General features: G+C 47.1%; 1 long non-coding RNA gene across 1 annotated transcript in view; it reads left to right on the forward strand.

The window, feature by feature from the left end:
* LOC141222440 (uncharacterized) overlaps positions 1–14,709 on the forward strand; it is a 41,212-nt gene extending 26,503 nt beyond the window's left edge. Inside the window, exon 3 of the long non-coding RNA XR_012290215.1 lies at positions 13,578–14,709. This is a non-coding gene — a long non-coding RNA (uncharacterized lncRNA). The remainder of the gene's footprint in view (positions 1–13,577) is intronic.
* The last annotated feature ends 2,086 nt before the right edge of the window (positions 14,710–16,795 follow it).

Below are 16,795 nucleotides of genomic sequence, written 5' to 3' on the forward strand. Positions count from 1 at the left end.
CAGCCTCTGGAAGGTCCTTTGTGCGTTGCAGAGTCCGAACGGCATACAGTTGAATTCACTGAGACCCATCGGGGTGGTGAATGCTGTCTTCTCTTTGTCGGCCTCTGCTACAGGAACCTGCCAGTACCCGCTAGTGAGATCCAAAGTAGAGAAGAAGTTAGCAGATTTTAATGCAGCCAAAGACTCCTCTATCGTAGGTAACGGGTACGCATCTTTGTGTGTTATTCTGTTGACCTTTCTATAATCTACACACATCCTCATCGTGCCATCTTTCTTTTTTACAAGAACTAGGAGCTGCCCAGGGGCTACAGCTATCCCTGATCACCCCAGCCTCCTTCATTTCTCGCAACATACCCTTGGCATTCTGATAGTGTGCAGGGGGTACAGGCCGGTATCTCTCTTTTATGGGTGGATGGTCTCCTCTGGGGATTTGGTGTTCTACCCCCTTTACTTGCCCAAAGTCTAGCGGATGTTTACTAAAGACTCTTTCGTACTCCTGAACCACCCGGTAGACTCCCTGTTTTTGGTGTGAGGGAGTAGAGTCGGTGCCCACATACAGTTTCTGGCACCAGTCCTCCATTTGTTTCTTGGAGCCGTTACCCTCCTCTGGTTGAGATGGAGGCAAGGGTTCCACGGCCTTTACAGAGTTCTGGTTAATGGTGAACAATTTGGCTAGAGTGGCATACCGGGGCAAGTATACTTCTCTTTCCCCAATGTTTAGGATGCGGACCGGTACCCTCCCATGGCGGACATCAACCACCCCCCGTGCTGTCAAAATAGTGGGCCTACTGTCTCAGTAAACGGGTTCTACCATAGCTTGGTAGTCTCTACCTCTTAACCCGATTGCAGTCCGGCACCAGATCATCATTTCACTTTTTGGGGGCATGGCGATAGGGAACGGGTCACTCATCCTAATGCTACCAATCTCACCACCAGACAGTTCTACCTGTTGCCGCTTCATCAGGGCTCTGATCTCCTTTTGTAAGACATGCTGCTGGCTGGAGCTGGCATTCATTGCAACCTGCTGTAATATAACAATTATCACTGAAAGACAATTTTCAATTACGTTAGTACCCAAGGTTATTTTAGGGTGACTTTCACGATGGTCAATGTCCACAATAATCAGTCCTTGCGCCGGCAGTTCGACTTTACCAATTTTGATGGTCACCTCCTTGAACCCCACCTGCGGCACGGGCTGACCATTGCTGGCGATGATGCTCAAGTCATTATCTGGGTAGCGGGTAATATCCGTGTCATCCCAGTACCGCTTGAAAAGTACATAGGGGATGGTGGTTACCTGTGACCCGGTGTCCAACAGTGCACTCATGGGAATGCCATCGAGTACCACAGGCAAGACCGGTCGTCCCCCCACATACTTGTCACGCCAGTTTGACGGGCCTGATGATCTTACGCCTGGGGGTTGGCCCTCTGCCCCAGGTTGAGCTCATTTAAATTACAGTACCTCGTAATATGTCCTGGCTGGCTGCAGCGGCGGCAGATGGGTTGTCCATCCTGGTCGTAGCGGTCCGTTGGCTTCCCTCTGGATGGTGGGATCCTCTTCTGTCGGCGCCACGAGACGTCCTCCGGACTGGTAGCCAGCTGGATCTTTCCTGGAGAGGATACCTGTAACGACTGCACAGTCCTGGTTAGTGCGGCAATGCTTTTAGTCAGCTCTTGGACCTGATGATGCAGGTCTGCAGCCGGGTCTTTGCCCAAAGTCTGTGCATCAGCTCCCACAGGCTCTGCAGACAAGGGCGCCGCCTCCTGGTGATAGGTGATAGCAGGGCGTCTATGGGTCACAGCGCCACCTGGTGCCGGTTCTCGGAGCACCCAGATGGCCCTGTCTTTGAACTGTGCAAAGTCTAACTCAGGGTTCTGCAGGGCCATTAGGCGTAACTGGGTTCGGTGGGCGCTGGACAGCAGACCCTCAATGAATTGTTCAGTCAGCAGTTTATCTGCATTCCGCACACTGTCAGGGTCTGCCTGCTTAATGGCTCTCAGGGCCTCTTGCAAATTCAAAGCATAGTCTCTTATACTGTCTTGGGCCCGCTGCTTGCACCCATAAAATCTCATTTTGATCTCTGCTGAGGTGCGGGTATCAAAAGTGTCCTTTAGATGGGCTAAAATCTCCTTCACGGTCCCCTTGTCCCTGACTGACCAGGACTTTACTTCTCGTTGGGCCGCGCCGGTTAACTGGCTTATCAGTATGGTCACTTTTTGTTCCTCCGTCAGGGGGTACACTTTGAATAAGCTATACAGTCTCTCTTTAAAGTCGCTCAGGGTATGCGACTCCCCTGAGTACTGGGGCAACCAGGCCGCTCTGGGGATATAAGGCATCGTGAACGGCATTACTGCGGCAGCGGCCGCGCTGGCGGTGACAGTTCCCTCCACTTCCGTCATCCTCTTCCCCCATTAGTCAACCGTGGCCTACCTTCCGTTGCTTTTCTTCTGTAGGCCGCAGCTCCGCAGGCGACCGTCGGGGTTGAGGACCTTGCGTCGCGTCCTGGTGACGTCAGCGTCCGCTCGGCTCCTTTCAGGACCTTGCGCAGCATCCGTGCGTAAGGCGGGGCTCCAGTTCTTGCGCGCTTTCGTCGTCCACGCCCCTCTTCTTCCCGCGCGGCGTCCCAGAGATGGTGCCCGATGGTGGGAAAATGGCCGCGGATGGCGGGAAACGGCTGCGGATGGTGGGAAACGCCACCAAAGTAAGTTTACAGTCTTTCTTCAGGCACGCAGTACCCGTTGGTGGCGGGCACGAAATCCTGCCGACTACGCCAAAGTTGACGCGCCCCCTGGGCCATGTGGGGAACCCGGAACCGGGCCTGTTGTGGGATGCTGGGGGTTGTAGTCCTTGCGTGGCGGGGGCCTGATCCCATGGCTCAGGGTGGTCAACTGAAATGGCAGTCTATTTGTGCGGTTTTATGATTAAATGTCCGACTACGCCACCCGTGGATTGCGGTCAGAGTGAACCGCCGCTGCAGGGCAGACCGCTGAGGCTGGTGTTGTGAGTGCAGCAGAGGATAGTATAACTCCCCACGGGAGGAGTATAGCCTCAGGGCAGCAAATAGGGATGTTGGAGGTGATGGTGCGCGGGAGCAGCAGTAACCACACGGAGTCTGTCATGCAATTCAGGGTCTTTACTGTTGGTGGTATTAAGGGACCCGTCCGGAATACAAATTAACGATGGAGGCCTGGTCAGTCTGAGAGCAACTGGGAAATCCCGCTGGTCAGGGGGAGTTTTTAGGCCTACCGTGCTGACTTCACTCTTTCTTGGCTATCCCGCTGTAGTGTAGTGGTAGCCCACATCTCTGAGTGTACCGTGTTGTTCTCACCCGTATGACTGGCGACTCGGGCCTTCCATACTTCTCACCCCTCCAGGGCAGTAGTGGTCCCTCTCGTGTGGCTGAGCCCCCGGGCTTCCTTGGGCCAGAGGACTTGAAGTCCCCTGCGTAGTGGTTTTCTGCAGCTGGGCTTATAACCCTCACAGCCTCGGACTCCAGTGTCCGGCTTAGCAAGTCTCTGGTCAGGACGAACTCTGATAGTTCCCCTCCTGGCCTCGTGTTCCTCCTCTGCCTACAGGGACTCCTCAGCCTGCTGCTGACCTGTCCCTATCTGCAACTTGTCTGGAACTTCTCTCTGGCTGGACTCTGTCTAACCCCACCCCAGATCCAGTTTATAAAGGGCAGGTTTCTCCCCTCCCTGGACTGAGGCAGGAGGTGCTGCATGCTAATTTTCCCCAACCAGGGAACCTCCCACCTGCTCTCAGACATGACATTGCTGTCACTGTGGCGACCAGACCTGGGGTGCCACACCTTCATAGATTTATATGCAGATCAGAGCAGTCACTGACTTCTCTGCACATGAATATTCAGTGTGCTATGAATTTATTCCCAAAATTGACTCCAGTGCTTCTGACGCGCCCCCTGGGCCAGTGTTGTTTGGGGGATACCCGGAGCCGGATCAGATGGGGGTTGTAGTCTCCGAGTGGCGGTGACCCGGTCCGTGCCCAGGGTGTCAAGCTCAGTGTGTGGCAGTCCTTATAGATGTTACTAGATGTTCTTTTATGTCGACTACGCCACCCGTTGATTTGCGGTCAAAAGGCCGCCGCTGCAGCAGGGTCCGCTGAGGCTGGTGGTGTGTGTGCAGCTGCGGTAGTATAACCCCCAACGGGAGGGGTATAGCCTCAGGGGGTCAGGTGTAGAGGATGGTGGTAGTGGTGGTGCAGTGTGGATGTTAAGAAGACTCCGAGCCGGGCTGTGCAGTTCAGGGTTTTTACTTACTGCTGTTCTTGTGGTCACTCTGGCCTTAAGTGACCGCCCGAGCCGTGCTGCGTCCACCAGGTCTTGGACTCGGCCAACCCCCAGGTGATTCTGGAGCGTGGTCCTGAGCTCCCTTTCTGACTTGTCCTTCTCTCTGGCCTTCCCCACCAGGGATCCACCTAAGTCCGGCTCCCTCGGGCCTCTTGTTGGTAAACCCTTGTCTCTGGGTTCCCTGACCCTATTCTTGGTTTGCCTTCCGGGTGGATTTAGTGGGTGGTCGTGGCAGATCCTGCCCACGACCTCCGGTCTCTGGCTAAGGTGTGCTGTAGCCTCCACCAGCTTGGGATCCGGTACCCTGTTGCCAACTCTTCACCCTCTGATCTAATTTTGGGTTCTTGGAGTTCCCTCTTCTCCCCCTTCTGGGTCTTTCTTTCTCCTCTCTCTCTGCTTCTCAGGCTCTTTCAGACTGACCAAACCTCTACAAAAGACTGACGTCTCACAGACTGACCCTGATCTAAGATGGTTCCCACCTTATATACTCCCTCTATGTGTGAGCTCAGGTGACCAGCACCCAATGAGCTCCTAGCTTTACCCAGGCTGCTCCCCCTATCTGCCCCTACACTACTGGGATGTTCCACCCCCCTCCCACTCCAGCCAGGAACAGACACTGTCGTACCTGCACATTTCTCTAGTGGGAGTACCATCGGTCTGTCCCTCGGAAATGGGATGTGTGTAGTGCATGCAGCTAACTGAGCTCAGTTCCACACTCCATCCTTACCCGGGAGTGGAATATCACACCTCTGGGTTGAGGTGCAATACCCCTGTAGCAGCCGAATCCTCAGGGTGCTACACTTCTGCCTACTCCCAAGAGCTACACTGCCTGTCATACAGTATCTATGTTGCTGCCTATGCAGCAGTCCAGAAGAGTGCAGTAGTCGAGATGACTTTTTCATGCTGTTGCGCTCTACATAGGCTGACCAAGATGACGAAGAGCTCAGTATAATAATTTTGCTGAGTGCTCATCTTAGTCACTGTCTATGCAGAGTACAGTAGACAATGGCGTAGTCATCTCTACTATTGCACTGTGTATAGCTACTGCAGTTAGCATCAAGCAGGCTTCAGCTAATGCTTTCTGGGCACCAGGCACAACCCAAGCGTTCGCAGTAGAAGTGGCACTTGCCAGCCACTCGGTGAAGACTCCATAGGGGCTGGACCTGGATTGTATTGACCATGAAGGAGGCCGGAAGTTTTGCAGCCCCATAGAATTTGGCGCCTGGAACAACTGTCCCCTTGCTTCCCCCATGCTGTGCCACTTTGTCTCGGACAAACCCTTTAAAATTTAGGACACTTTTATAGCATTTAGATATGATCTGGATGTTGCATTTATATTTTGGCAAAAACAAGGGCCATCACACCTAGAATACAGTAAGTGTAAAATATGCAGGTGCACATGTACGCTGTGGCCACCAACAAACAAATATATCCTAAAGTGAAAAATGAATGCTTAGACACACTGCAGTAGGTAAATAAATATGAACACATGTAAAAAACATAGGGTACTTTGTTAAAAAATGTTTAATCAAAAAAGTGTAAAAGCTATCCCACCGCAACAAGATGTACCCAATCAGTATGGTCCCTAAATCTAGTAACTCACCTCTCTGTGTCAACCAGGCCTCAAAATAGATATGAGTAAAGCAGGATCAATGCCTGACTGTGCTTAAAGCCTGCCTGTGGAAAGCGTAGTAGATAAGGATGCACAGCCCAGTGGTAGGGTGGAGTGCCACGCTATGCCACTTAGTCCCAGACAACCCCTTTAAAATTGAGAACACCTTCATAGAGTGCTGATATGATCAGGATGTTGTATTCTGATTTAAATCAAAATGAGTGTAACCTAAAGACAGAAAAAGTTTAAAAGTTAATGGCTAAAGCTTTGACAGTATTTTCTGATCTTCTATTGCTTCTACATGGGCTGGTCTGACTATGCATGCAGGATTTATGTTCCTTTGGGTGGTCTGAATCCAATTTTCAATGCTAAAGACAGAAAAAGTATAAAGATAAAATTTTTAACTTACCCTTTTTCCAATTTCAAGAGTCAGAAGTTAAATGGGGCAGACCCATCTGTTAGTACGTGGAGACATGTGGACACGTATTCTTCTACCCTTTTGTTGTAACGCTAATACGGACTCTATTACATGGTAGTGCTGTATATTGTGGCGTGCTCATAAAGTTTTGCCACATTTCGGCCCTAGGGTCCCTGCCTTCCGAGGTGCTGGAGGTACGCCAGCTGCGTTGGCGACTTCCTCCTCTTTGTTCTTCTACTGAGCCTCTGCTGTCAGGTGGGAAAGCCATCAGTAGTTTCTTTACCAGCATTGGCTTGTATTCACGCATTTGGCGCTCCCGCATTGGTGACGAAAGTAATAATGGTACGTTCTCCTTGTAGCGGGTGGCCACCCAATAATCTGCACTGGTAACAATACGGGCAGCTCTGTGGTCATTGCGCATGCACTGCAGCATGTATTGGCTCATGTGTACTAGGCTGCCCAGAGGCTACGACAATCTATCCTCAGTGGGAGGTTTATCGTCTGGATACTCTGTATACCCCCAGCCATGCTCCAGTGATGCCCGTGAGCTGATCTGAGTGCCACCCTGCTCTGAACACGATTGTTCCTCCTCCGACTTCTTATCATCATCATCCTCCCAAACTGTCCCTTGGCTGTACAGTTTGGTACCTGATCGCTGTTGGGGCAGTAATCCACTCTCTGAGCCATGCATGGATGGCAGGCCTGATAACGGTGTGAATTGGCCCTGCTTCTCTTCCTCTGGTGCCACCATCTCATCCATCATGACATGAATTATTTTTTCCAGCAGACATATAAGTGATATATAGTAACGCTGATGATGACGTTATCAGCACTGGCCATATTGAAAGAATATTCGAAGCAGCGCAAGACGGCATACACATCCGCATGGAGGCCCACTCATTTGTGGTGAAGTGTTTTTCTGCAGAACGACTCAGCCGTGCATGCTGCAGCTGAAACTCCACTATTGCCTGCTGCGGCTCGCACAGTCTCTCCAACATATGCATTACATCTTGTTGGTACATCGCATATCAGCCAGTGAGCGAGAAGGCAGAAGTGATGCTGCAACACAGACAGATGAGCAGCAGCAGGGGGAGAATGCGAAAGTGCGCACACCCTGCCCACACTTTCAGCAGAAGCACCGACAAGTGTGGGTAGGTTTTCAGGAAGCTTTGCAACACCAAGTTGAGCACATGCGCCAGGCGGGGGATGTGTGTCAAACCGGCTATTCCCAGAGCTGCTACGAGATTTCGCTCATTATCGCAAACCACCAGGCCGGGCTTGAGGTCCACCAGCACCAGTCACTGATCTGTCTGAGTTTCAGAACAGCCTGCTGTCATTTTCCCCTGGCTGTGCTGAAGTTGGTGGTGCAGGTTTTACTGTGACTGGATGAGGAAGCGGAGTAGGAGGAGGAGGCGGCAACCTGAACAGATAAACGTCCAGTAATCCTCGGTGGTGGTAGCACATGGACTATAAAGCCTTCTCCCTTTGTCCCAGCTGCCACTACATTTACCCAGTGGGCAGTTAGGAAGATGTAAATTTATTGGCCGTGCTTACTGGTCCACTTATCGGTGGTTATGTTTACCTTGCAGATGATTGTTTTGTGCAGTGCACACCTGATTTGGTCCGCAACATGTTTGTGCAGGGCAGGGATGGCCCACCTGGAAAAGTAGTTGTGGCTGGGAACAAGATACCGCAGGACAGCCACCGCCATCAGTTTTTTAAACTATCCATCTCCACGAGCTGGAATGGCAGCATTTTAAAGGCCAGTAATTTGGAAATGCTGTATTTTGGACCATGGGTGGCAAGGGGGGTATCTCCTCTTTCTCATGAGGGTTTTGGGGATGAAAAGCTGAACACTTCCATGGGACAGTGTGGAGATGCTCATTGACACTGGTGGTGGTGGTGATAGTGATGCTGTCAAATCCTCTCTTTGCGGGGAGGCAGATGGCGCTGTTGATCTTGAGCGGGAGGAAAAGGCCGAGATCGCTGCAGAAGAGGGAGCATGGGGAGGCTCACATCTGTCATGATTTTTAAGGTGTGTACTCCACTCCTTGTGCTTGGAATTCAGATGCCTCATCATACAGGTGGTGCTCAGGTTCAGAACATTTATGCCTTGCTTCAGGATCTGACGGTACAGCGTGCAAACTACCTGACGCTTGTCAGCAGCACATTCCCTGAAGAAATTGCATGTCAGGGAGTTCTTTTGAGCTGTCTTTGGTGTGCTGATTTCAGCGGCCCAGTGAGAAGTAGCAGCCGACATACTGGCTAGGGGCCGCCCCGCTGTGCCTTTGCACCCTGCTCCCTCTTTTGCTGTGCAGCTGTTGCAGCATGGCCACCTCCTCTTTCTGCGAACTGCTCATGTCACTAGGATGGCCTCTGCTCCATGTGGGGTTTAGGACCTCCTCAACTCATTGCTGGTCTGCACACTGCAAAAAGACACTGCAGTTGGGAACTAAGTTTCGTCATCATCTGACATGCTGCGGTGGTCCACTGACCATGTGCACTAGCCCTTCCACGTACACCTCCTCCAACCTAACAAGTGGTTGGGCATCAGTGCACTCAGTCTCTTCCACTTCTGGGGCAGGGCCAGGTGTATGACCATGGAACCACAGTCAGCAGAGTCATCAAAAAGCAGAAGAGACTGCTGCATGACTTTGGGCTCAGACTGCTTGGCTGATCTGCAGTGGGGTGAGGTGGAAGCCGGATGACAATTGCCCTCAGATGCCAACTGTACTCTTTCTGCAGTGGACCAGGTGGAAGATAATGCGAAGGAACTGGAGCCTCTCTCAGCCATCCAATCTAACACCTTTTCAACATCTAGTGGCCTCACCATTCGTGCAGCTGTATTCGGGCCTACGAAAGGAAGCATAACATCCTGTCACCTGCGTGCACCAGAGGAAGGTGTTGTATTTGGGCATGTAGCAGGCACAGAACGAACATGTCTCTCCCTGCATCAGCTAACCCTCCATTACCATCAGCAGCTACACATCCATGTCCCCTATTTGATGCTCTCCTCACTTTTGGAAGTGTTTTTTCTAAACACTACTCGAAAAGAGATGGCGAAAGAGTAGAGTTATTTATTTGCAACACTACTAGAAAACACACAGCTGTCCTGAAAAATTATTTCTTTGGCCTATAAATGGCAACAAGATGGCTGATGCCAATTAATAATAATAATAATAATAATAATCTTTTTATAGAGCCAACACATTCCGCAGCGCTTTTCTATTCAGAGGTTCATATACAACAGTCATAAGTAACAGTTAAAGATAATACAATTAAAGCAAAAATAATGACGACCCTGCTCATAAGAGCTTACAATCTACAATGAGGTGGGTTTGACGCAAAGTATAGGTGCTTATTTACAATGATCCTCCAGTCATTTTGAGGGAATGAGGGATAGATAAACGTTGCATGAGCTAGTCGCCAGCCAATATTTGTAGTGCTTTTGGGTGCGGTGGAGTTTGGTGGAGAATTATGGAGAAATAGTGAATTGGCTATAAATAAAAGGACTTCGATTAGGGAACGTGATAGGCCGCCCTAAACAGATGTGTTTTTAGGGAGCGCCTAAAACTGTGTAAATTGTGATTAGTCCTAATTTCTTGGGGAAGAGCATTCCAAAGAATAGGTGCAGATTGGGAGAAGTCTTGGAGCCCGGAGTGGGAGGTACGGATTAATGCGGATGTTAGTCGAAAGTCGCTTGAGGAGCCTAGAGAATGGGTAGGTCGATAAACAGAAATGAGGGAGGAGATGTAGGCATAGTAATCTTAGTGTATGTAAACTTTTGACTTTGCAGTAAGTAATAAAAATGCCTTAAAACATTCTCTCTCTCTCATTATTCTGGCATTTGGCAAATATTAAAATTGATGGTGATCCTAATTGACCTAAAACGGGAAAAGTTTATTCTGATTTCATGTCAGATATTGAGAAAAACATGCATGTATGTCTTTTTATATAGTGTATGTAAACTTATAGTTTCAACTGTAGATGACCCTGGCTGCTGCATTAGGGATGGACTGGAGAGGGGAAAGTTGAGGGCAGTGGAGGGGGGCAATTAAAAGAGAATTACAGTAGTCAAGGCGGGAGTGGATGAGGGCGACAGTGAGGGTTTTTGTTTCTATGTTGAGAAAGGGGCGGATTCTACAGATGTTCTTCAGGTGCAAGCAACAATTTATTTGCCACACTACTAGAAAAGAAAGCAGTCCTGAAAAATTATTTATTTGGCCTATAAATGGCAACGAGATGGCTGATGCCAATTATTTATTTGCAACAATACTAGAAAACACACACTGGTCCTGAAAAAATATTTGTTTGGCCTATAAATGGCAACGAGATGGATGATGACAATTATTTGCCATACTACTAAAAAACATACACCGGTCCAGAAAAGTGATTTCTTTGGCCTTTTAATGGCAACGAGATGGCTGATGTGATTTATTTATTTGCAACACTAATAGAAAACAGAGTACACACAGCGGCTTAAAGGCACAGTACTCCCACAGGCAGTGGGTGCAGAGTACACACAGTGGCTTAAAGGCAGAGTATTCGCATGGGTGGGGGGGGTGCAGAGTACACAGCGGCTTTTAACACAGTACTCCCACACATATGGCTTGCAGAGTACACACAGCAGCTGTTGGCACAGTACTCCCACAGGTATGGCTTGCAGAGTACACACAGTAGCTTAAAGGCACAGTACTCCCAGAGGCAGGGGGTGCAGAGTACACAAAGCGGCTTTTAGCACAGTACTCCCACATATATGACTAGCAGAGTACACACACAGGCTGTTGGCACAGTACTACCACGGATATGGCTTGCAGAGTACACACAGCGGCTTTTTTGCATTTAGAATCTGTTCCTCACTCCAGCTGCGTCCTATCCCTACACTAATGAGAGCAGAATGGCGTGGCACTCATGATCCGGCCTTTATACAGGCCGGGTCACATGCTGCACCAGCCAATTATGGCTCCGGAAGTGCCCATAGTCTAAAAGCTTGTTGATTGGCTGCACTGCAGCCTTTCAACAAGCTTTATTAAACTGACAAACCTGATCAGGAAACCGGACGTATATTAAAAAGTCTGTGTTCATGGTTCGGTACCAGACACAAGGTGTCCGCTACGGACCCCACACTTCACCGTTTGGGTTCGCTCATCCCTAGTGCTGAGCATGGATAGCAGCATGTACCTGGAAGTGCTGCTGCAGCTGCTCAGTGTACTCATGCTGGTAATAATCCATGGTCCGTTGTTGGCAGGTGAGTCTATAAGGCTTGGAATGCCCCCTGTTCAGGCCCATTATCATTACCCGAAACGGGAGTGGGTTGAGACCTCACAGAAAGGCTTAGCGACAACTTTATAGGAAATCTGTTTAGTCTAAATATTACCTTTGCTGCCTGTGATGTGAAATTTCCAGTAATAACTGATGATATATAAAGAGCTACATCACTGAGGCTTCCACATATAAGTTTAACAGAGACTAGTGATGGATGCCATACAGTGAATTATGACATCACTTAAAGTTTAAAGGGACTCTGTCAGCACAGAATAACTGTTCAAACCATGCACTGGCGCTCAGTGCATCATAGTGTGGACAAATATTTAAACGGATTTTCCCACGAACAAAAGTACATTTTATTCACTAGATCTTGGAATAAAAATAAGTTTCACATTTAGATGTGTTTAAAAAAAATGTTCCTGTGCTGTGAAACTCTTATAAATGTGCCCCTGCTGTGTACTGTGTAATGCCTGAGTTCAACTGTGCGGGAACAAGGTCTGATCATATCACAGCTCCTGTCCAGGGGAGGAAGTAAAAGAGTATACAAACATTACAACAGGGGATCACAGGTGATTCTTTCTGTGAGGTGAAACATTTCCTGCCTCTTTTAAAACAATGTTTTATCTTAAAGAAACATTCATTTGTGATCCTGTGCTGTAATGTCTGTATCCTCTTTTTCTTCCTTCCCTGCCCAGGAGTTGTGGTATGATCAGACCATGTCCCTGCACGGTCAGACACAGACATTACACAGTACACAGCAGGGGAACATTATCTCAGCACAGGAACATTTTTTTTTTAAAAAAAAATCCAGTTGTGGAACTTATTTTTTTTCCAAGATCTATTAATTAAAATTAACTTTGTGGACAAGCCCTTTAAGTGCATCTTCCCACCTAAGGGAATGTGTACATGTTAAGTATTTGCCACAAAACAATTGCAGCATTTGACAGCACATGCAAAGTGAATGAGATTTCTGAAATCTCATGCACACCACACTGATTTTCGTTTTCCTAAGGCCACATTCACACATTTCACACAGTATTTGGTCAGTATTTTACCTCCGTATTTGTAAGCCAAAACCAGGAGAGAGTGAAAAATGCAGAATTGGTGCTCGTGATTCAATTATATTTTTTCCTCTAGGGGCTCATACTCCTCTGCGAGAAAAATGGACAAGTGCAATCGATAAAAAATCGTATTGCACTCTGACCAATGTTCTTCTATGAGTGACATTTCATCTGCGATTTCTTTCTCAGCTGAAATCGGACTAAGAAAAAAATCGCAGTTTGCTTTGTTTTGTGTATCTCGGACGAGACTCACCAATGCTAGTCAATGGGTATGAGAAAAATAACGGACGGCATATGGACCATCCGTATGCCATCCGTTTTTTACGGAACATAGTAACAGAATTAAAAAAAATCAAATCATCTCATGAGAGGAAGTGACACACAAGGAAGTGTTGTAAGGGTTGGTTTAAAATCCTGTCAGAAAGCGTCCACGAAGTTTAGTTGCAAGAAGATTTGGCCATGTCTCGTTCCATTAACGTCGAAATGCTGTTGGTATTAGGAACGTAAAGGATGCATCGTGGACATACATACGAGAGTATGTCGGCAATTGTTTCCTAATTATGCCGAAAGTCCCCCGGTTGTCCAAATGGGAATGAGTAAGTGTTTATATTGCCTCAATCTGTTTTATTTTTCATGTCCATTTATTATTTGTATTGCTTTTATTTGGATTTTAAAATAAATCGCTGTCCCCTTTGCTAGTTTTAAAGTACCATTTTGTGTAAGTGTACACCTGTCCATACCTACATGTTTTGTAAACGGCCATATCTCTACATGAGCCGCTTGAATTTTTTGGCACCAATCATGGACTTAAGACCGTAAGTTTCATCAAATTTAGCAAATGTTGTTTTTTCCATTTATATTTAAAAAAAAATAAAAAAACATTTTGTAATATGTGTTGATCTCTCATATAGAACAGAATCTAACTTACCGGAAAGTAACCCAGCCTCTGAGGCCGAGCCTGGCCAGTCCCACCAGAATTTCCAGGACCATCGGAGGAGGATGCTCCTGGCCCATCTGCGGAGGAGGAACCTGTCCCAGCATCACAAGGTCACGTTCCGACCGAACAAGAGGATCAGGCCAGAAGCAGCAGCCCAACCCTGGCCCTTGATATATCCCCCCAGGCGACTGCAATACCCCGGCAACTTAGACGAAAGAGGGAGCAGCAAAATCAATCTATCCAGCGTCAGGTTGACAGTCGCATTATGGACTACATCGCCCGCACCATATCAGACGATGGTGAAGAAGCATTTTGCTGAAGTTTGGCTCAGCACCTACGCCAAATCCCACCACAATTAAGGCTGCCCACAAAATCAGCCATATTACACCTTCTCAATGCTGCCATCCCACCAAATACCCCACACAACATTTTTGCATATATTGAAAGGAACCATCAAACCCAAAGTATGAGACAATTAATATCTGAACACCCTCTTTCTTCCACGGGTCATTATACTCAGTTAGACCACACTCAAACCACTGGCCAAACTATAGACATAGGTCAGCAGAGCACCATTGATCATCTGCCAACCACAGGACATCATAGAATCTACGTCCACCAATCATTGATGAAACCACATAGAAGCTCACCAATGCATCCATCATGTGGTTCATCACAAAGCTATTTGTATAGTGACCAGTCCTACCATGGGCCACAAACAACCTATTCACAATTTTATGGGCATGGTGAAGTTTAACATCAAGGTGCACATCAGCAAGGCTCATTTATTGGGCATCGCAGACAAAGAGCCTCCTAGCATTCAGTAAAAATGCTCCTGGTTGGGCATGTGCTCCTCCAGAAGTTTATGGGCACAGCCAAGAACCAATTAACCTCCCCCATATCCACCCCCCTGCAAACATTGCGCCATTGCCTCCAAACCCACAACAACCCCCCCAACCCCAAACATAGTCAACACCACCCTCCCCCTCCACATCACATCATTCATTTTTAGAATTATAAATAAGTGATTGATTACATTACTGAAGTTTTATCAAAGGAAAATACATTTTTGTTGTGCCAAAAAACTAGGCTTATTTTATTTACAAAATGATGATTATAAAGTAAAGTTACTTTTTTGTTGTTATCACAAAATGTGGCTTCTCATTTATTACGGAATGTGTGCATTCATGACTTTACTGTTTAAGGAAAAAAAACATAGCTTGATTATTATAAGTTAGGCCAAGACTATTTGACATATCATATGGCAAGATTTTCTTGCCAGGGTATGGATCCCTCAGGCGTCAGAAAATAATTCGCAAGAAGTTCACGGACTCTGAGGCCTGAAAGATCCCTGCGTCTGGGCAAAGCATGTGCAATTGGACCAGGATTGCTAGCCAATCCTCCCTTAGCGTCCACAGAAACAGGCGAATCGTGGACACGGGTAAAATTGTGTAATATTACACAGGCCTTAATGACACCGTTGACATTTTGCTCGCTTCACTGAAGGGCACTAAGCAATACCCTCCATTTTGCGGTCAAAATGCCAAAGGCACATTCTACCTGACACCATGCCCAAGTAAGCCTGAAATTAAAGATCCTACAACGTTTGTCAAGATTTCGTCTAGGATAAGGCCTCATGATATACCATGAAAGCTGAAATGCCTCATCAGCCTGTATGACATAAGGAAGTGGCTGACCAGCTGATGCTGGAAGAATTTGTGGGGGTGGCACACCCAGTTGATTGTCCCTAAGCCGCCGACCCATTAAGGAAGAACTAAAGATTTGAGAATCTCCAGTTCTTCCATAGGCCCCAATATCTACAATTATAAAATTGTAGTTGCTGTCAACTAATGCCAGCAGCACTACGGAACAATATTGCTTAGAATTGTAGTATTGGGACCTTGAGTTTGGCGGCTTCTTGACCCGGATGTGCTTCCCATCTAGTGCACCCACAAAATCGCGAAACTGAGAATTCTGGTACATTCCTAATGCCATCCGCTCCCAGGGTTCAGGGGTTGCCGCCGGCATCACTTTCTCCTTAAGGCGATCCCAGATTTGTGAACAGGTGTGCTTCACAATATTTGAAATTGTTGTCCTACCAAGGAGAAAGTCTAAATGTAGGGCAGTGTAAGATTCACCCATTGAATTAAACCTACAATTTTAAAGAAACCAAAAGAAATTAAACATACATTTGGAGAATTTCAGATTAGAGTTGATGTTTTGTAACAATTTCTTCAAGCCAAATTTATCATATGAACTAAAAACATATGCTACATCAGAATTTTGAACACATAGATTACAAAGATTTGGTAAATACATAAAATAAATGTAAAAAATTACATTAGGGTAAGCCGAAGGCGTTCTTCCGTGGAAATGTAAGGGCGAAAATGTGAAGTCTGAAAAGTAATGGCTGAACGAAGCTCTGCCATCAGAATATCAAAGGTCTCGAGTGACATTCTTGTGTTGGCCATAAATTTGTCAGGATGCCTGCGTAGATGTCCATCATATAGCCTGGAAAAATTCCCTCTTGCCGGACGCTGGGTGAGGAGTGGATGCACCCAAAATCTATGCCGCCTCCTCGGAGCAACAACAGGTGAATATCCAACCCCATACTCCCCGGATAACACTCAGTTGAAGAGGAGCTCCTCGGTAGGATCAAAACTGAGAGCCCTAGCAGCCATACTTCCTTGCAAAAAAATGAATATTTTATTCTGAAGAAAATATGGATGTGCTCAGCATCAAACATGTTGCTTAAAGGGGTTTATATAGAGATAGCACACTTCAATTCCCTACAAAACAAGGTTGAATGTGCATTTCTATCTCCAGTGAAAAACACATCACATACGGATTGCATACGCATGACATACGGATGTTCCGTTATTAAAATCGCAGGACACTAGCATGACATTCGCATGACACTCTTCCTTTTTTTAGGTCCATAAAACGGGACATTTTTTTTCTCACATATGAGTATGTGCCCTAGCTGTTCCAATCCTGGTTTTCACTTACAAATACTGAGGTAAAGAACTCACCAAATACTCAACGTGTATAAGTGGCCTTACAGGTTTGAAGCAGTTTCAAATCTGCAGCATGTCAATTCTTTCAGAGTGTTGAAGAGTTTTTCACTCTTTATAATGAATGGTAAAAAACACAAGTAAAATAACACATAAGAAAAGTTCAGATTTTACGCAG

Source organism: Phyllobates terribilis, unplaced genomic scaffold (assembly GCF_046119375.1).
Source record: "Phyllobates terribilis strain yellow unplaced genomic scaffold, ASM4611937v1 Scaffold_2__4_contigs__length_985480577, whole genome shotgun sequence".
NCBI classification, from domain to species: Eukaryota; Metazoa; Chordata; class Amphibia; order Anura; family Dendrobatidae; genus Phyllobates; species Phyllobates terribilis.